This window comes from Macaca thibetana, chromosome 19, assembly GCF_024542745.1.
Source record: "Macaca thibetana thibetana isolate TM-01 chromosome 19, ASM2454274v1, whole genome shotgun sequence".
NCBI lineage: Eukaryota > Metazoa > Chordata > Mammalia > Primates > Cercopithecidae > Macaca > Macaca thibetana.
The window spans coordinates 17550354-17572438 of NC_065596.1; the positions used below are offsets into that span (position 1 = coordinate 17550354).

Here is a 22085-nt window from a genome sequence, read left to right on the forward strand (position 1 = left end):
CCTCCCAGATTCAAGCGATTCTCCTGTCTCAGCCTCCCGAGTAGCTGGGATTACAGGCACACGCGGCCATGCCCGACTTTTCGTATTTTAGCAGAGATGGGGTTTTACTGTGTTGCCCAGGCTGGTCTCAAACTCCTGAGCTCAGGCAATCCACTCACCTTGGCCTCCCAAAGTACTGGGATTACAGTCGTGAGCCACCGTATCTGGTCTGTGTAAGTCATTTTTATCTGTTCAAAGACAGTGGTTTTTAAGAAATGAATTACATTTAAAATTAGAATATGGTTAATGTTCAATAATAGACCTTTTTCTAGAAAGGCAAAGAAAGTTAATGATTTGGATAGATAACAGGTGTGCCAGAGCCACATTTGTAATGCAGAAGTAACAGTGCGTCCTCTGTCTTGATGACTGAGGTTACAGTTAGAGCCGCTGTGAGGTCTCACTACACTTTGAGGAAGGCAGTTTTTCATTTAGCGTTTCCATTTGTTTGTATACCACTGGAACTAATTCACACGTGATTTCTGCCTTGAACTCAGTGCACCCTTGATATTTGAGAGAGAGGTAACTAAAGAACATTCTGAGTATAGTTTCTCCACTTACAGAGCTTTTCAGTCAAATTAAATGCTTTGGTTTTTGGGGGGGTTTTTTGTTGTTTGGTTTTTTTTGTTTTTTGGTTTTTGTTTGAGACAGGGTCTCACTCTGTTGACCAGGCTGGAGCACAGTGGCACAATCATGGCTCATTTCAGCCTCGACCTCCCAGGCTCAAGTGATCCTCCCACTTCAGCCTACACTGTAGCTGAGACTACAGGCGTGCACCACCATGCCTGGTAATTTTTTAATATTTTGCAGAGGTGGGGCCTCCCACTTCAGCCTACATAGTAGCTGAGACTACAGGCGTGCACCACCATGCCTGGTAATTTTTTAGTATTTTGCAGACCTGGGTCCCAGAGGTGGGGCACTATGTTGCCCAGGTTGGTCTTGAACTGAGCTCAAGCAATCCTCCCACCTCAGCCTCTCAAAGAGCGGGGATTATAGGCATGAGCCACAGTACCCAGCCACATCATCTGTAGTTTCTGTTTTCTGTATTGTATTTGTGTGGGGGGGGGAAATTGAGACAGAGTCTCGCTCTGTTGCCCAGGCTGGAGTGCAGTGGCACAATCTTAGCTCACTGCAACCTCCGCCTCCTGGATTCAAGTAATTCTCCTACTTCAGCCTCTGAGTAGCTGGGATTACAAGTGTGTACCACCAACGCCTGGCTAATTTTTATATTTTTTGTAGAGACGGGGTTTTGCCATGGTGCCCAGGCTGGTCTCAAACTCCTGACCTTAGGTGATCCACCCACCTCAGCCTCCCAAAGTGTTGGGATAACAGGCATGAGCCACTGCACCCGGCCTTGCACAGTTATTTTGGCTTTATCGGTGTAATCTCTGCCCTTCAAGATATGTACAGAGGTGGGCGCGGTGGCTCACACCTGTAATCCCAGCACTTTGAGAGGCCAAGGCGGGCGAATCACAAGGTCAGGAGATCGAGACCATCCTGGCTAACACACTGAAACCCCTTCTCTACTAAAAATTTTTTTAAAATTTAGCCGGGCGTGGTGGCAGGCACCTGTAGTCCCAGCTACTCAGGAGGCTGAGGCAGGAGAATGGCTTGAACCCGGGAGGTGGAGGTTGCAGTGAGCCAAGATTGCGCCACTGCACTCCAGCCTGGGCGACAGAGCAAGACTCCGTCTCAAAAAAAAAAAAAAAAAGATATGTACAGAAAATGTCCATATAAATTTTCACTTAAATGGCATGATATTGAGAAGCTGTAAAGAGGGAAAAAATCTATAAAGCTTCATTTCCCTGTTTGTTTTTTGGATTCTTTTGTTTGTTTTTATTTTGTTTGTTTGTTTGTTTTTTGAGACAGGGTCTGGCTCTGTCACCCAGGCTGGAGTGCAGTGGTGCAATCTCGGCTCACTGCAGCCTCTGCCTCTCAGGTTCAAGCAATTATTGTGCCTTAGCTTCCCGAGTAGCAGGGACTACAGGCGCATACCACCATGCCCAGATAAGTTTTGTATTTTTTAGAGACGGAGTTTCACCATGTTGGCCGGGCTGGTCTCCAACTCCTGACCTCAGGTGATCGCCCACCTCGGCCTCCAGAAGTGCTGGGATTATGGGCCTGAGCCACCACACTGGGCCCCCATTAGTGTTTTCAATTGCATACTATATTTGTAACAATAGACCAAATGAATGTAAGTAGGAAATGGAAGAGTGGTGCCTATATGAAGTGCTAACACTGCAGTAGAAAAATACTGCAGTAGAAAAAAATTAGCAATGCAAACAAATTACTTTTTCCCAAGTGACAGTGGCATACTTTTTAAAAGTGTTATATTGGAAAAATAAAAGTTAAAAATAAAATAAAATATATATAATATAAAATATAAATAGTATATATAAATGTATATAATATTAAATATTACCTTTTACATTGTTATTCTTTCTTTTTGGAGACAGAGTCTGGCTCTATCACCCAGGCTAGAGTGCAGTGGTGCAATCTTGGCTCACTTCAATCTCTACCTCCCAGGTTCAAGCGATTCTCATGCCTTAACCTCCTGAGTAGCTGGGACTACAAGCACATGCCACCATGCCCAGCTCATTTTTCATATTTTTGGTAGAGATAAGATTTCACCATGTTGGCCAGGCTGGTCTCGAACTTCTGGCCTCAAGTGATCCACCCACGTTGGCCTCCCAAAGTGCTGTATTACAGGCATGAGCTACCATGCCCCGCCTTTATTCTTTAAAATTATTTATTTCACTTGCATTTCTATTCATCGTATTCAATCTCAAATATTAAATAGAAATATAAAACAAAAATAAACTTAGCCTGGGTGCAGTGTCTCACAACTGTAATTCCAACTCTTTGGGAGGGCAAGGCGGGCAGATCGCCTGAGCACAGGAGTTCTAAACCAGCCTGGGCAACATAGCAAGACTCTGTCTCTACAAAAAAAAAAAAAAAAAAAATCTGTATTAGGCATGGTGGTGCACCCCCGTAGTACCAGCCACCTAGAAGGCTAAGATAGGAGGATTCCTTGAGCCTAGCAGGTCAAGGCTGCAGGGAGCCGTGATCACACCTCTGCACTCCAGCCTGGGCAACATAGCAACACCCTATCTCACAAATCAAGTAATTAGTTAATTTTAAATTTAGCCAGCCCCAGTGGCTCGCTCCTGCAGCCCTAGCTAAACAGGAGGCTGAGGCAGGAGGATCGCTTGAGCCCAGGAGTTTGAGGCTGCAGTGAGCTATGTGACCACATCACTCCACTCCAGCCTGGGCAACAAAATGAGACTCTGTCTGAAAAAAAAAAAAAAAAATGAAATCCTGTCTTTTACAGCAACATAGGTGAAGCTGGAGACCGTTATCTTTAAGTGAAACAACTCATAAACAGAAAGTCAAATACTGCATGTTCCCACTTATAAATGTGTTGGGCACAGGCCCCCCAAAATCTGGCCATAAACTGGCCTCAAAACTGGCCCCAAACAAAATCTCTGCAGCACTGTGACATGTTCACGATGGCCATGACGCCCACACTGGAAGGTTGTGGGTTTACCAGAATGACGGCAAGGAACACCTGCCCACTTTAAGGGCAGAAAACCACTTAAAGGCATTCTTTTTTTTTATATATACTTTAAGTTCTAGGGTGCATGTATAGATGTGTTAAAGGCGTTCTTAAACCACAAACAATAGCATGAGCGATCTGTGGCCTAAGGACATGCTTCTGCTGCAGATAACTAGGCAGACACATCCCTTTATTTCTAAATTTATTAACTAAATCTATAATCTATAGGAACAGTGAGTATCACTGGCTTGCTGTTAATAAATACGTGGGTAAATCTCTGTTCGAGGCTCTCAGCTCTGAAGGCTGTGAGACCCCTGATTTCCCACTCCACACCTCTATATTTCTGTGTGTGTGTCTTTAATTCCTCTAGCACCGCTGGGTGTGGGTCTCCCCGACCGAGCTGGTCTTGGCATAAATGGGAGCTAAATACTGTGTAGATGTGGACATCGTTTTTGCCTCAAAGCCCTTTCTTCTTCATTCATCTCCCTGGCCTGTTTCAAGGGATTCTCGCCAACTTCATGGCCGGACATGGTGCCTACCTTCCTTCCTGCCTCAGCTTCTCATCCTAACAGACTCTCAGAAGTTGAATCAGACACCACTGACCACCACTTCCTTCTTGAAACACATTTCTCGAAACTTAATTTTTTTCTTTCCTGTCTGGTCACTCCTCCAAACCTCCAAATATGCTGAACACCTGATTTACAGACACTGGATATATATATGTGCACACACGTATATATGTATACGTATATATATACACACACACAGTGAAACCCAATCTCATATACATATACATATATAGGCTTTCTGTTGTATATCTGAGTTTCTTGGCACATGGTGAAACCCCATCTCATATATATATATACACACACATATATATACACACACACACACACACTTTGTTATATATATAGGAGTTTCTTGGCAGTTGAGCTTAGACCCTCCTCTCTTCTACACCTTTGTCTGTGTAAGAGATTCATCCTGCCCCCAAAACTTGCATTATATAAAATATAGCAACAACTCTCAAATGTGCATTCCAGGCAAACAGCTTGCATAGCTACAGAATGCATTCAACACTCCCCCTTGGCCATCCAGGTCAAAGTCCCTCAAAGACATCTAGAAATCCCGCACAACTCAAAGTGACCTGTGATCAGGTTCCCCAAGTCCATAAATGCCTCCACCGTCTACCCTGCTTGTGGCATTATTATATGTACAGGCTTTCGTCCACGGTTCCCAGTTCAGAACTACTAAAATCCTTGGGATCTCCAAAATGCTGTCTTTTGTGTACTGTTTGTCTGATGGGTTCAAGGTGGGGCTGGTCACCAGAAAGGACCAAGGCAGGATTAGAGGGTCAGGACTTTCAGTCCCAGCCCTCAGTCTTCAGGGGGAGGAGAAAGGGGCTGAAGGTCAAGTTGTTCACCAATGGCCAATGGTTTAATCAATCATGCCTATGTAATGAAGTCTCCATGGAAACCCCAAAAGACTGGGTTCAGAGACCTTCCAGTTAACTGAACACGGGAGGATCCCAAAGGGTGGTACATCCAGGGAGGGCATGAAAGATCCATCCCACTTCCCCCATACCTCACCCTATGCATCTCTTCATCTATATCCCTAGGAACATCATTTATAATAAACCAGTGAACATAAGTATTTCCCTGAGTTCCGTAAGCCGCTCCAGCCAATTGATCAAACTCAAAACAAGGGATCGTGGGAACCCCAACTTGAAGCCAATCGATCAAAAGCTCCAGGCCGGGCGTGGTGGCTCACGCCTGCAATCCCAGCACTTTGGGAGGCCAAGGCGGGAGGATCACAAGGTCAACAGATCAAGACCATCCTGGCCAACATGGTGAAACCCCATCTCTACTAAAAACACAAAAATTAGCCGGGCATGGTGGCAGGCACCTGTAGTCCCAGCTACGTGGGAGACTGAGGCAGGAGAATTGCTTGAATCTGGGAGGCAGAGTTTGCAGTGAGCCGAGATTGTGCCACTGCTCTCCAGCCTGGTGACAGAGCAACACTCCATCTAAAAAAACAAACAAACAAACAAAACCTTCCAGAAGCCCAGACTTGCAACTGGTGTCTGGGGGACGTGGGGGTCACTCTTGGGGACTGAGCCCCCAGTCTGTGCAATCTGACACCATCTACAGGTAGATGATGTTGCAATTGAATTGGAAGACACCCAGCTGGTGTTAGCTGCTGGGTGTGTGGGGAAAAAAAAAAAAAAAAACCCACACATTTGGTCACCGTAGTCGTCTTCTGTATTGATGACTCCGGTGGTAGTGGTGGTAGTGGTTTTGGTGTCACAGCAGAGGAAAAATACAGTTTGAGGCGGGCTCAGTGACTCACGCCTGTCATCCCAGTACTTTGGGAGGCCACGGCGGGTGGATCACTTGAGGTCAGGAGTTCAAGACCAGTCTGGCGAACATGGTGAAATCACATCTCTACTAAAAATACAAAAATTAGCCAGGCATGGTGGCGGGCGCCTGTAATCCCAGCTGCTTAGGAGGCTGAGGCAGGAGAATTCCTTCAACCAGGAGGTGGAGGTTGCAGTGAGCTAAGATCACGCCACTGTGCTACAGCCTGGGCAAGACAGGCAGGTCACCTGAGGTCAGGAGTTCGAGATCAGCCTGGCCAACAGGGTGAAACCTTGTCACTGCTAAAATTACAAAAATTAGCCAGGTGTGGTGGCTCACACCTGTAATCCCAGCTACCTGGGAGAGTGAGGCAGGAGAATCGCTTGAAGCCAGGAGGTGGAGGTTGCAGTCAGCCAAGATCGCACCACCACACTCCAACCTGAGCAACAGCACAAGACCCTGTTTCAAATAATAATAATAATGATGATGTTAATAATAATAACAGATTTCACATATGAAATCCGATGTCAGCCACTGTACAATTGAAACTGTTAGCTCATTTAAAACTCCCGAGAGCACCGGGCACGGTGGCTCACGCCTGTAATCCCAGCACTTTGGGAGGCCAAGGCGGGCGGATCACCTGAGGTCACGAGTTCAAGACCAGCCTGGCAAACATGGCGAAAACCCATCTCTACTAAAAATACAAAAATTAGCCAGCCGTGGTGGCAGGCGCCTGTAATCCCAGCTATTTGGGAGGCTGAGGCAAGAGAATCACTTGAACCTGGTAGGCAGAGGTTGCAGTGACCTGAGATCGTGCCACTGCACTCCAGTCTGGGAGATAAGAGCGAGAATTCGTCTTTGAATAAATAAACAAATAAATAAATCTCCCAAGAGCCTATGAGAATTATTTTCCAGTTTTATAATTGAAGACACCAGCCCAGAGAGGTGAAGACCCTTGCCCTGGGGTGCACAGCCTAGCCAGCACTGGCAGAACCGGGGCTCAAACTCAGCTCTGTCAGCTCCAAAATGCATCCTCTGCAGACCACACTATCCATCTCCACTCCTTCCTGGCACACAAACCAACACACACATGTTCACAAGAGTTGCTGGTGGATGGTGCTGGGTTTTCCACTCTGCTTTCCCCACCGAGGTGTCTCACACCCCTGAGATACCGCGACTAGGCCAACTAAGGCCCTCATCTCCATCCGGATCTTGGGCACAGGGGGTTTCCTGTGCAGACCACGCCAGAGATTGCGGGCCACAAGACAAAGCTGAGATGCACCACGGACAAGATGCGACGGTCAGGAAAGTCGACTTGAAAAGTATCCCCTGCTGGGAAACCTCAGAATGGGGATCCCCTGAACAGAAATCCCCCCTGAAAGGGGCGCACCTACCTCAGTGGTGTGGGCGTACCTCCGCTTCCTGACATCTGACCTCTTGTAAACATGCGGTCTTTGTTCCCACCCCATGCCCTCGGACAAATCCACAAATCCGCACTCCCTGATCCCAAACCCTAGAAGCCAGATTTGGAGATCTAGAATTTAGAGGCCAGGCACGGTGGCTCACGCCTGTAATCCCAGCACTTTGGGAGACCGAAGCGGGTGGATCACTTGAGGTCAGGAGTTCAAGACCAGCCTAGCCAACACGGCGAAACCCCATCTCTAGCAAAGATTAAAAAAAAAAAAATTAGCCGGGCGTGGTGGTGGACGCCTATAATCCCAGCTACTTGGAAGACTGAAGCAGGAGAATCTCTTGAACCCGGGAGGCGGAGGCCGCAACGAGCTGAGATTGCACCATTGCACTCCAGCCTGGGTGACAGAGCAAGACTCTGTCTCAAAAAAAAAAAAAAATTAGAATTTGGAAAGGTAGTACGATGTGTGTAGCACGGATTATCCCCTCTGGGGGCTCCTAGGACATCCCTCCATAATCAAACATACTTGATTGATGTAAACGTCCCTGTTTCATTGCAGGTTATGCCATGAATAAAGACCATCAAAACAATTACATGGGCACAGTCAAGTTCGACTGCCAAAGTACTTATGACAAAGGCAAGTTTCTGCTTGGGAGATTAACATTTTTCCAGCTTTAGGTATATCAATACACCATGTATGTAAATTATATATAAATATAATTTTAAATTATATGTGTAAAATGTGTATATATGGTTTATCTTTTTTTTTTTTTTTTTTTTTTTTACATTATTAAGGATTCAGTTCAGTGATAATAAATACCTTTGTAGGGGCCGCGTGCGGAGCCGCGCGCCCGGGAGGCTCCGGGACCGTGGCGGCGGGCGGCGGCAGCTCAGCCCTCCGCGGGCCATGTCCTCTCCGGCTGTGGCGAGGAGTCCCCCGGGAGGGAGTCGGGAGGTGGCCCCGGCGCCGCAGGGCGGAGGCCGGTTCTGGGAAGTGGGCGGCGGCAGCGGCCTTCGGCTGGAGCGCGCGCCCGCGGAGTCGGAGCGCTGGGACCTGCTGCTCCGCCGGGGGGAGCTGCTGGCGCTGGGCGGCCACCTGAAGGGCGCGCGGGAGGCGTTCGCGGCGGCGCTGCGCCGCGGGGCCCCGGCCAGGCCCGAGTGCCTGGGCGCCCTGGTGGGACTGCCTGGTGTTCAACTACCGGCTCTGCCACGGGCAGAGCTGGAGCGCGGCCCCGGCTGCGGGCGCGGACGGCGGCGCCTGCGGGGTCCTCAGATGCCTGGGCTGCCGGGGCTGCCTGGGCTTCCGGGGCTTACTGAGCGAGCCGGTGCCGTGCCCTGTGGCCATAGCAACTGCCGCCGCTGCGGGCGGAGGGAACTCCGCTCCCGCTGCCGCCTCTGCCGGACCGGCCGCTGCCCCCCCTCCGCCAGTGCCACTGATGCTGAAGGGACCGCCCCGCGGCCGCCGCCTCTGGCGGCCGCCATCGCCGCCTCAGACTTCAGAACCAGCGTCGTCCTCAACCACCTGGCGGAGAAGTGGTTCCCGGGCCAGCGCGAGCGGCCCCGGGCGGCTGGCAGACTCGGGGAGCTGCTGCACCAGGGGCGCTACCGGGAGGCCTTGGCCGCCGCCTGCGAGGCGCTGCGAGCAGAGCCCAGTGACTTGATTGTAAAAATGTACAGAGCGGAATCATATGCTGGTCTCCAAGAGTTTAAAGCAGCCATCGAAGATTTCAATGCAGTTCTTTTTCAACTTCCAGATTGGCCTGAGGCTTACTTCAGGAAAGGAAAAGTACTCTATGATGCTGGTTTTTTGGGTGATGCCTTACAACTCTGTCTTCAGTGCTTAGCCCTTGATGAAGATGTTGCACCTGCAAAGCTGCAAGTGCAAAAGATTTTATGTGATTTATTATTACCTGAAACCTTAAGAGAAGGCCTGAAGGAATCTTCCTGGAATTCATTACCGTGTACTAAAAACAGACCTTTTGATTTTCCTTCAGTGATGGAAGAGTCTCAGTCTCCCAGTGAGCCTAGCCCAAAGCAGAGTGAAGAAATACCAGAGGTCACTTCAGAGCCCGTCAAAGGAAGCTTAAACCGTGCTCAGTCAGCACAGTCTATACATTCAACAGAAACGCCTGCCAGAGAGGACCGTTTAAAAAGAGTGTCCTCAGAACCTGTTCTGTCTGTTCAAGAAAAAGGTGTTCTGCTGAAAAGAAAGTTGTCTCTTTTAGAACAGGATGTGATTGTAAATGAAGGTGGAAGAAATAAGCTTAAAAAACAAGGAGAAACTCCCAATGAAGTCTGTATGTTTTCCTTAGCTTATGGTGATATTCCAGAAGAATGAATCGATGTCTCGGATTTCGAATGTTCTGTCTGCGTGAGGTGGTTTTTTGAGCCAGTAACAACCCCTTGCGGACATTTATTCTGTAGGAATTGTCTTGAGCGTTGTTTAGATCATGCACCACATTGTCCTCTTTGCAAAGAAAGCTTAAAAGAGTATCTAGCAGATAGGAGGTACTGTGTCACACAGCTGTTGCAAGAATTAATAGTGAAGTATCTGCCTGATGAACTGTCTGAGAGAAAAAAAAATATATGATGAAGAAACTGCTGAACTCTCACACGTGACCAAGAATGTTCCAATATTTGTTTGTACTATGTCCTACCCCACTGTGCCTTGCCCTCTCCGTGTATTTGAGCCAAGATATAGATTGATGATTCGAAGAAGTATACAGACTGGAACCAAACGGTTTGGCATTGTGTGTCAGTGATACACAAAATAGTTTTGCAGATTATGGTTGTATGTTGCAAATGAGAAACGTGCATTTCTTACCTGACGGAAGGTCTGTGGTGGATACAGTTGGAGGAAAGCGGTTTAGGGTTTTAAAAAGAGGAATGAAAGATGGATATTGCACTGCCGACATTGAATATCTGGAAGATGTTAAGGTTGAGAATGAAGATGAGAGTAAGAATCTCAGAGAGCTTCATGATTTGGTTTACTCTCAAGCCTGCAGCTGGTTTCAGAATTTAAGAGACAGATTTCGAAGCCAAATTCTTCAGCACTTTGGATCAATGCCCGAGAGGGAGAAAAACCTTCAGGCAATCCCTAATGGACCCGCATGGTGTTGGTGGCTTCTTGCAGTTCTCCCTGTAGATCCACGATACCAGCTGTCAGTTTTGTCAATGAAGTCTTTGAAAGAACGGTTGACAAAGATACAGCATATACTGACCTATTTTTCTAGAGACCAATCTAAGTAACTGCTTGGATCTCCCTTTAAAATTACCCTAATCTGGCTGTGTCGATGGCCAGATTGTCCGCTGCCTTTGCACATCTAGTGCTGGTTTCAGAAATGTAATGAAACTTTTCTTTTTCCTTCAACCTCCTGAATCATGTGGTTCTGCAAATGAATACCTTCAACTAGGATTTAGACCACTAAGAACTTGCGCAGAAAAACACGCGCTGAATGTGTGTTAAACCTCTACATTGTGAAGTTGCACTATGTACTTTACTCTAAAATGAAATAAGAACTCAGTGAGAGAGTGTGTGCGTGTGTGTGTGCGTGCATGCATGCGTGCTTGTGGGGGTTGGGTAGTGTGTGTGCATTTTCTCTGGCTTTAAAATTTTAAAACAAACAAAAAAGCCGTAGAGAGCAGAACTTGCTGAGGGTCATTTGTTGCCCAAGTTTACAAGAGTAGCAATACAAGTTTTTGGAAATTGAATTTGCCTCAGATATATCTGTCCTAATGCTTATATTTGCACAAGTATGTAAAATATCGTGTTGAGGATCATTCTTTGTTGGAAATACTGCTCTTGCTGAACTGTCTTGACCATTGACTATGACACAGTTTCTTATTTATGTAAATACTTGCATCACAGTGGCCGACAGGCATTGGATGCAGAACCTACAGCCAGTTTTCAGGAACAACTGTAAACCTGACATGGTACTGTGCATCTATTCATAAAACACTCAAAACTGTGAAAATATGGTTTACATTTAATTGTACATAAAGGTAAAAGGAGAACTCAATTCAGTACCAGTTAGTTTGTACATTTTAGGAGGCTTTTCACATTAACTGCCCATTTATGTAATTTATAGTTTGACATGATGTGTTTTAAAAAAAAATACATAGTATAAACCCATTAAGGATCTGGGAGAAGAGAAGAAGTTTAATATAGAACTAAGCTTTTAAAGTTTGTTTTTGTTTTTAATTCTGGTCTCGGAGCAAATGCTAGTTATGCCTTATTCATATCACAGTTAGATGACCATGCTGTGACATGGTTTATATTCATGCTGCCTAGAAACTTTTGTAATTATCTGTTGCAAATTTGTGACTATCCTTATTAACTTTCTTTTATGTAAGTAATTTGTAAAAATTTCTTAAAATTTTTGCTTTTCCTTATTTAATTTTGAATAAAAGCTAAATTCCTAAAAAAATAAATAAATAAAAAATAAATAAATAAATACTTTTGTATTCTTATTTTTTCCTCATCCCCCTCTCCCCTCTTCCTAGCCTCTGATACATATATCCGATGAGAGAGAGAGAGAGAGAAAGAGAGAGAGAGAGTCTGGTTCTGTCACCCAGACTGGAGTACAGTAGTGCAATCATGGCTTACTGCAGCCTCGAACTCCTGGCCTCAAGCGATCCTCCAGCCTCAGCCTCCCAAGTAGCTGGGACTACGGGTGCACGCCATTGCACCCAGCTAATTTTTTGCAGAGACAGGGTCTCCCTATGTAGCACAGGCCAGTCCTGAACTCCTGCACTCAAGTGATCCTCCTGCCTCAGCCTCCCAAAGTGCTGGGATTGCAGGCATGAGCCACCACACCCAATCATATTTATATATATATATATATACACACACACATATATTTAGTCCCTGGACTAAAGATGTGAGTGAAGGCTCAAATCCAGCCGATAATCTGCCCCCTAGTCTGTGCATCTTGGCTTCTGTCTGGTAGAAGGGGGTCCTTGGCCGGGCACGGTGGCTCACACCTGTAATCCCAGCACTATGAGAGGCCAAGGTGAGTGGATCACTTGAGGTCAGGAGTTCCAGACCAGCATGGCCAACATGGTGAAACTCCATCTCTACCAAAAACTACAAAAATTAGCCTGACTTGGTGGTGAGCGCCTGTAGTCCCAGCTACTAGAGAGGCTAAGGTAAGAGAATCACTTGAACTTGGGAGGTAGAGGTTGCAGTGAGCTGAGATCACCCCACTGCACTCCAGCCTGAATGACAGAGAGAGACCCTGTCTCAAAAATAAAAAATTTAAAAAAAAAAAAAAAAAGAAGAAGAAGGAGGGAGTTCCTTATCAATCCAATAAAGACACCTTTTTTTTTTTTTTTTTTTTTGAGACAGAGTCACGTTCTGTCTCCCAGGCTGGAGTGCTATAATCTCGACCCACTGCAACCTCCACCTGCAAGGTTCAAGCAACTCTCCAACCTCAGCCTCCTGAGTAGCTGGGATTATAGGCACCCGCCACCACAGCTGGCTCATTTTTGTATTTTTAGTAGGGATGGGGTCTCACCATGTTAGCCAAGCTGGTCTTGAACTCCTGACTTCAAATGATCCACCCACCTCGGCCTCCCAAAGTGCTGGGATTACAAGCGTGAGCCATCTTTCCTTCTTCTTTCTTTTTTTTTTTTTTTTTTTTTGACAGAGTTTTGCTCTTGGTTCCCAGGCTGGTGTGCAATGATGTGATCTCCGCTCACTGCAACCTCCGCCTCCTGAGTTCAAGTGATTCTCCTGCCTCAGCCTCCCGAGTAGGTGAGATTACAAGCGTGCAGCACCACGCCCGGCTAATTTTCTATTTTTAGGACAGATGGGGTTTCTCCATGTCCGTCAGGCTGGTCTCAAACTCCCGATCTCAGGTGATCCATTCAGCCTCCCAAAGTGCTGGGATTACAGGCGTGAGCCACCGCGCCCGGCCTCGTCTTTCTTAACTGAATATTTGTATCCTTTGACCAACAGCTTTCATTTTACCCACCCACAGCCCCTGGCAACCACCACTCTATTCTCTGCTTCTATGTGTTTGATTATTTTAGATCCCACATATAAGTGAGATCATACAGTATTTGTCTTCCTGTTTGGCAACGTTAGAGTAATGGCTATGATATTATAAAGCTGTGGTTGGTTTACAATATCCCATCCTTGCATAATTGCTTTTATGACATTATGACTTTGTAACTCCCTTCTTGGCAAGAGGGTTCTTTTTTTTTTTTTTGAGACGGAGTCTCGCTTTGTTGCCCAGGCTGGAGTGCAGTGGCCGGATCTCAGCTCACTGCAAGCTCCACCTCCCAGGTTTACGCCATTCTCCTGCCTCAGCCTCCCGAGTAGCTGGGACTACAGGCACCCGCCACCTCGCCCGGCTAGTTTTTTGTATTTTTTTTTTAGTAGAGACGGGGTTTCACCGTGTTAGCCAGGATGGTCTCGATCTCCTGACCTTGTGATCCACCCGTCTCGGCCTCCCAAAGTGCTGGGATTACAGGCTTGAGCCACCGCGCCCGGCCGACGGTTCTTTTTTTAAAGACAGGGTGTCTCTCTGTCGCCCAGGCTAGAGTGCAATGGTGTGATCACAGCTCACTGCAGCCTCGACCTCCTGGGCTCAAGAGATCCTCCCGCCTCGGCCTCCCAAGTAGCTGGAGCCACAGGTATGTACCACCATGCCCAGCTTGAGGATATCTCTGTAACATCACAGCTGTGTCACGGCAAGGCTCTTCTGTGAGCTGTTGCTTCTTTCTAATACCCACATCTGTCGTTGTATGATGTCATCTGTAAACCTGTGTGTCACTGCTTGAGAAATGTGCCTTTGTGTTGTCTTAGTCATATCTCTCAACGCGTCCTGTTCAACGTACAGTATTTTCACTATCTTATTTCACTATCTCTCATGGTATTTTCACTATCTCTTATTTCACTATCTCTCATAGTATTTTTACTCTCTCTATTATTGGCCTTGCTTGCCAGTTTTGAATCAAACCTTTTTTGTTTGTTTGTTTGTTTGTTTGTTTGTTTTGAGACAGAGTCTCGCTGTTTCACCCAGGCTGGAGGGCAGTGGCGTGATCTCAGCTCATTGCAAGCTCCGCCTCCCAGGTTCAAGCAATTCTCCTGTCTCAGCCTCTAGGTAGCTGGGATTACAGGTGCCCACCACCACGCCCAGCTAATTTTTGTATTTTTAGTAGAGGCGGGGTTTCACCATGTTGGCCAGGCTGGTCTCAAACTCCTGACCTCGTGATCCACCCGCCTCAGCCTCCCAAAGTGCTGGGATTACAGGCATCAGCCACTGTGCCTGGCCGCAACCCCTCTATTGTACCACTGTGTTTCTGTAACATCGTTTCTGTCCATTTGAGTGTCCTTAATAATTGCTAACCAGGAGCCAGACACTGTGCATTGAAAGTGTATTAAATTATCAACTCCTGGCTGGGTGCGGTGGCTCACGCCTGTAATCCCTGCACTTTGGGAGGCCGAGGCGGGTGGGTCACTTGAGTCCAGCAGTTTGAGACCAGCCTGGCCACCATGGCAAAACCCCATCTCTGCTAAAAATACAAAAATCAGCTGGACATGCTAGCATGTGCCCGTAGCTCCAGCTACTCGAGAGGCTAAGGCAGGAGAATCACTTGAGCCTGGGAGGCGGAGGTTGCAGTGAGCTGAGATGGTGCCATTGTACTCCACTTGGGTGACAGAGCGAGACTCCATCTCAAAGAAAAAAAAAAGCCGGGCGCGGTGGCCCACGCCTGTAATCCCAGCACTTTGGGAGGCCGAGGCGGGCGGATCACAAGGTCAGGAGATCGAGACCACGGTGAAACCCCATTTCTACTAAAAATACAAAAAATTAGCCGGGCGCGGTTGTGGGCACCTGTAGTCCCAGCTACTCGGGAGGCTGAGGCAGGAGAATGGCATGAACCCGGGAGGCGGAGCTTGCAGTGAGCCGAGATCGCGCCACTGCACTCCAGCCTGGGCGACAGAGCGAGACTCCGTCTCAAAAAAAAAAAAAAAAAAAAAAAAAAATTATCAACTCCTTTAATTCTCTTTTTTAATTGATATGGCTGTTATAACAAAGTAGCTCATACTGGGGGCTTCAACAGCAGAAATGTATTGTCTAACAGTTCTGGAGGCTGGAAGTCCAAAATCAAGGCATTGGCAGATAAGGTTCCGTCTGAGGGCTGTAAGGGAAGGCTGTGTTCCAGGCCTCTCTCCTTGGCTTATAGATGACATTTTCTTCTTTTTTTTTTTTGTTTTTTTTTTGTTTTTTTGAGATGGAGTAGCCAGGATGACAGGTGCACGCCTCCACACCCGGTTAACGTTTGTATTTTTAGTAGAGACGAGGTTTCACTATATGGGCCAGACTGATCTCAAACTCCTGATCTCAAGTGATCCACCAAAGTGCTGGGATTACAGGCGTCAGCTACTGGGGCCTGGCCACAGATGCCATTTTCTTCTGTACATGCTGCTCTCCCTGTGTGTGTCGGCGTCCAAATTCCACCCCTCATCCCCACTTTTTTTGGAGACAGGATCTTGTTGTGTCACACAGGGTGGATTGCAGTGGTAATCATAGCTCACTGCAGCCTTGACCTCAAGGTTCAAGTGATCTCCCACCTCAGCCTCCCTAGCAGCTGGGACTACAGGTGTGCACCACCACACCCAGCTAATTTTTGTATTTTTTGTAGAGACAGGGTCTTGCTATGTTGCCCATGACTGGTCTCAAGCCCCTGGGCTCAAGCAATCCACGTGACTCGGCCTCCCAAAGTGCTGGAATTACAGGCATGAGCCACCCTACCACATCTAGCCAAAGCCCCCATTTTATAAGAACATCAGTCATATTAGATCAGGGATTACCCTAATGACCTCATTTTAACGTTATCACCCCTGTAAGACCCTATCTCGAAATAGATGCAGTCAGGCTGAAAAGGCTGAAACTTAGGTACTTTCCCCATTTGGGACTAAACTTACTCATCAGAGAATGGGCCTCAGAAGCGAGGTTCCCGAATTTGTGGTTGGGTCATTGTAGATTCAGGGTGTGGAAAAGAAACCTCAAACAAGAAAAACAGTTCCAATAAGAAATACTGGGGAGGGCGGACTTGGTGGCTCATGCCTGTAATCCCAGCACTTTGGGAGGCTGAAGTGGGTGGATCACTTGAGCCCAGAAGTTGGAGACCAGCCTGACCAACAAACCCTGTCTCTGCTAAAAATGCAAAAATTAGCTGGGTGTAGTGGTGTGTGTCTGTAACCCCAGCCACTCAAGAGGCTGAGGCAGGAGAATCGTTTGTGAACCAGGGAGGTGGAGGTCGCAGTGAACTGAGATCGCACCACTGCACTCCAACCTGGGTGACAGAGCGAGACTCCGTCTCAAAACAAACAAAAAACAGAAATATAATTTTCCTTTTTTCCCTTAACAATTATACAATACAATCAACAGACTGTAATAGAAAACTGTCCCTGCTTCCAAATCAACAGAGGACCATTGTATGCATTGTCAGGTCTTTATATAAGAGTTAAGCTTTATTTATAATTGTTTGTGGGCCAGGTGCGGTGACTCAGGTCTGTAATCCCAACACTTTGGGAGGCCAAGGCTGACAGAGTCAGAGCATCGTCATCTCAGACAAATCCCGCCACTTCAAGTTCCAGCTCCCTTTCTTTCTTTCTTTTTTTTTTGAGACAGGATTTCACTCTTGTCGCCCAGGCTGGAGTGCAATGGTGTGATCTTGGCTCACTGCAACCTCCACCTCCCGGATTCAAACGATTCTCCTGCATCAGCCTCCTGAGTAGCTGGGATTACAGGTGCATGCCAGTGCGTCCAGCTAACTTTTGTGTTTTTAGTAGAGACAGCATTTTGCCATGTTGGCCAGGCTGGTCTCAAACGCCTGACCTCAAGTGATTCACCTGCCTCAGCCTCCCAAAGTGCTGGGATTACAGGCGTGAGCCACTGCACCTGACCTCCAGCTCCCTTTCTAGCCTCATGCATTTCAAGAAAATCACTTCTCTTCTAACTACAAGCAGCCAGAAAGATCAGACAGTAAAACACAGATAAGGCAGCTCAGACACAGCGGGAGGCGAGGAGGAAGTCTCTTGGGTAACTGCCAAACTTCACCCTCAATCAATGGGCCCCAGTAAAACAGTGGGGTCTTACTTAATAAACACATTCCTTTCCCTTCAGATGCACTAACATGGGGAAGCTAAAGGCAGACTCGGCGGGCAATGCCTGCAGCTGCAGGAAGGTGCATGGGGACAGACATGCAACTCTCCCTCCTAGATAAGCACAACAAAGAAACACAGGGCTGGGCACAGTGGCTCACACCTATCATCCCAGCACTTTGGGAGGCCAAGGCGGGCAGATCATCTGAGGTCAGGAGTTTGAGACCAGCCTGGCCAACATGGCGAAACCCCATCTCTATTAAAAACACAAAAATTAGCTGGGTGTGTTGGCGCACACCTGTAGTCCCAGCTACTCTGTAGGCTGAGGCAGGAGAATTGCTTGAACCGGGGAGGTAGAGGTTCCAGTGATCCGAGATTGTGCCACCACACTCCAGCCTGGGCAACAGAGCGAGACTTCAACTAAGAAAAAAAGAAGAAAGAAAGAAACACAGAAGCAGTCCAAGCTTCTGATAAATCTCTAAAAACTCCTAGTCTGTAAGAGAGTGTGCCTCTGACCTAACTCAGCCAGAAGCCCCTCTCAGGTTTATTTTCTCTGAAAATAAGAGAGAAAGGTGGCTTGACTGTTAAGCCACCTTTCCTGTTTCTTTCCTCTTTCTTTAATTCTTATAGAGTCGGGAGGATAACTCAAGCCCGGGAGTTTGAGACCAGCCTAGGCAACATAGCAAGACCTCATCTCTACAAAAAAACAAATAAAATTGCCAGGCACAGTGGCTCACACCTGTAATCCCAACACTTTGGGAGGCTGAGGTGGGCAGATCATGAGGTCAAGAGTTGGAGACCATACTGCCAACATCGTGAAACCCCATCTGTACTAAAAATACAAAAATTAGCCGGGTTTGGTGGCGGGCACCTGTAATCCCAGCTACTCAGGAGGCTGAGGCAGGAGAATTGCTTGAACCCAGGAGGCAGAGGTTGCAGTGAGCTGAGATCGTGCCACCGCACTCCAGCCTGGTGACAGACCAAGACTCCATCTCGAAAAACAATAATAATAATAACGATAAATTTAAAAATAATAATAAAAATAAAAATAAACAAAATTAGCCAGGCTTGGTAGTGCACACCAGTAGCGCCAGCTACTCAGAGGCTTAGGTGGGAGGATCACTTGAGCCTGGGAGGTTGAGGGTGCAGTGAACTGTGATCATACCACTGCTCTCCAGCCTGGGTGACAGAGCAAGACCCTGTCTCAAAAACAAAACAAAACAAAACACAGATCATGTTAGAACAAAAAATTAAAAAATAAATAATTTTATTTATTCTGCAGTTCTGGGGGTTAAGACTTCAACATGTGAATTTGAGGGTGGAAGGAGCATAATTCAAACACGCTACCCTCTTGCATATTCCATGGGGTTACTTGGAAAAGATCCAGGGTTCCAGGAAGTCCATCTCTAGAACTCACATTGTCAACCACTCTGCCTGTTACTGGGACTGTGTGGTGTTAAGCCCACTTCCCTGGGCTTCAGTTTCCTTGTCTATAAAATGGGAATAATTATAGAATAGCAGCTTCACACAGGGGTCGTCATAAGGTAATTAGTGCCTGGGACGAGTAAACATTAATAAATGCATCTGGGCTGGGCACAGTGGCTCACACCTGTAATCCCAGGACTTTGGGAGGCCAAGGCGGGAGGATCACTTGAGGTCAGGAGTTCAAGACCAGCCTGGCCAACATGGCATAATCCCTCTTCTACTAAATATACAAAAATTAGCTGGGCGTGGTGGTGGGCACCTGTAATCCCAGCTACTAAGGAGGCTAAGGCAGAAGAATCGCTTGAACCCAGGAGGTGGAGGTTGCAGTGAGCCAAGATCGTGCCACTGTACTCCAGCCTGGGTGACAGAGGGAAATTCTGTCTCAAAAACAAAAAAATAAAGTAAATGCACCTGGGTTGAATAGTGAGTTGAAGAGTGTCCCCACAAAATTCATGTCCTTCCTAAAATTTCAGAATATGACCTTATTTGGAAATAGCATCTTTGCAGATGCAATAAATGCATAATGCCTGGGACTAGTAAACATCAATAAATGCATCTGTGGTTATTGCTACTACTGTAGAATTTCAGCTGTATGCATAGTCTTGGGTCTTGGGAACATCCTAGAACATTATGGGGTCCAAGCATCCCTGCTGTGAGGCACACCCAGGCCCCACATAACCCCAAAAGCAGGGCAATCATTTGAATGCCAAAGCCACCCAAGGGGACAGTGAGGGACCTGGAGGCCTGCATGCTTAGGGGTTCTTGTCTTAGAGGTTATTTGGCTACAAATTTGGAACAAAATCCACCCCAGAAGAAAATTCATGGGAACACACCAGACATTCCATGGTCCTCAACACTTGATACTAGGCTGAGTTGAACAGTGGCCCCTCACTATTTTTGCCCTTCCTGGGTATGACTGTATTAGTCTGTTTTCACACTGCTATAAAGAACTACCTGAGACTGGGTAATTTATAAAGAAAAGAGGTTTGACTGGGCGCAGTCACTCATGCCTGTCCAGCACTTTGGCAGGCCAAGGCAGGCAGATCTCAAGGTCAGGAGATCAAGACCATCCTGGCTAACACAGTGAAACCCCGTCTGTACTAAAAATACAAAAATTAGCCAGGCGTGGTGGCAGGCACCTGTAGTCCCAGCTACTCGGGAGGCTGAGGCAGGAGAATGGTGTGAACTCGGGAGGCGGAGCTTGTAGTGAGCCAAGATAGTGCCTCTCCACTCCAGCCTGGGTGACAGAGTGAGACTCTGTCTCAAAAAAAAAAGAAAAAGAAAAGAGGTTTAATGGACTCACAGCTCCATATGGCTGGGGAGGCCTCAGGAAACTTACAATCACGGAGGAAAATGAAGGGGAGGCAAGGCACATCTTACAAGGCAGCAAGAAGGAAAGAGCAAGCAGGGAAGTGCCACACTTTAAAACCATCAGCTTCCAGGTGTGGTGGCTTACGCCTGTAATCCCAGCACTTTGGGAGGCCAAGACAGGAGGATCCCTTGAGGTCAGGAGTCCAAGACCAGCCTGGGCAACATGAGGAGACCCCTGTCTCTACAAAATAGAATTAAATTAAATTAAAAACAAAGCCTCTAGACGCCTGGAAAACAAGGAAAGCAATTCTCCTCTAGAGCCTCCAGAAGAAATGCAAACCTTCAGTCACCTTGATTTTAGCTTAGGGGAGCTCAGAACCCCAAGGGGGCTGGGTAAGGTGACTCACGCTTGTAATCCCAGCACTTTGGGAGGCCAAGGCGGGTGGATCACTTGAAGTCAGGAGTACGAGGCCAGCCTGGCCAACATGGCAAAACCCTCCACAAAAAATACAAAAAAAATAGCCAGGAGTGGTGGCCTGCTCCTGTAATCCCAGCTACTCAGGAGGCTGAGGCAGGAGAATCACTTAAACCCAAGAGGCAGAGGTTGCAGTGAGCCAAGACTGCACCACTACACACCAGCCTGGGCGACAGATGAGAGTCTATCCAAAAAAAAGAGCCAGGCGCGGTGGCTCAAGCCTGTAATCCCAGCACTTTGGGAGGCCGAGACGGGTGGATCATGAGGTCAGGAGATCAAGGTCAGGAGATGCTAACACGGTGAAACCCCGTCTCTACTAAAAAATACAAAAAACTAGCCAGGCAAGGTGGCGGGCACCTGTAGTCCCAGCTACTTGGGAGGCTGAGGCAGGAGCATGGCGTAAACCCGGGAGGCGGAGCTTGCAGTGAGCTGAGATCCGGCCACCGCACTCCAGCCTGGGCGACAGAGCGAGACTCCGCCTCAAAAAAAAAAAAAAAAAGTGGGTGGGTACACAGAGCCAAACTATATTAATGACCTTCTTTGGAAATAGGGTCTTTGCAGATGTAATTATTTAAATTAAGATGAGGTCATATTGGAAGAGGGTGGGCCCTGAATCCAGTATGACTAGTGTCCTTATAAAAAGGGGAGAGTTCAGGCCTTGTGCCTTACACCTGTAATCCCGGCACTTTGGGAGTCTGAGGCAGGAGGGTTACTCCGAGTTCAAGATGAGCCTAGGCAACATAGCAAGACCCTGTCTCTACAGAAAGAAAAAAAAAATACATAAAGAAGAAGAAGGCAGGCACAGAGGCTTATGCTTGTAATCCCAGCACTTTGGTAGGCCAAGGCGGGCGGATCGCTTGAGGTCAAGACTTCAAGACCAGCCTGGCCAACATGGTGAAACCCTGTCTCTACTAAGAATACAAAAATTAGTTGGGTGTGGTGGCCCGCGCCTGTAATCCCAGCTACTCTGGAGACTGAGGCAGGAGAATCGCTTGAACCCAGGAGGTGGAGGTTGCAGTGAGCCGAGATGGCGCCACCGCACTCTGGCCTGGGTGACAGAGTGAGACTCCTTCCATCTCAAAGAAAAAAAGAGGAAGAAGAGAGAGAGATGGAGTCACACAGAAAGAACACAGCCATGTGACCAACAGAGGCAGAGATTAGAGGATTGCTGGTAACCACCAGAATCTAGGAGGAGGCAAGGAAGTCCTCTCCCCTGGAGTCTTTAGAATGAGCATGGCCCTGTCAACACCTTGACTTTGGACTCTGGCTTCCAGAACCGAGCGATAACAACTCTCGTTTGCTTTAAGCCACCCATTTTACGGTACCTTCTTATGGCAGCC

The 22085-nt window shown here is 47.3% G+C and overlaps 1 protein-coding gene and 1 pseudogene across 1 annotated transcript in view; one reads left to right on the forward strand and one right to left on the reverse strand.

Annotated features, from left to right (window-relative positions):
- Positions 1–22085, reverse strand: part of TRIP10 (thyroid hormone receptor interactor 10) — a 550254-nt gene that overhangs the window by 182044 nt on the left and 346125 nt on the right. The gene's annotated exons all lie outside the window — the stretch shown is intronic.
- Positions 8265–10758, forward strand: LOC126942522 (LON peptidase N-terminal domain and RING finger protein 1-like; annotated as a pseudogene).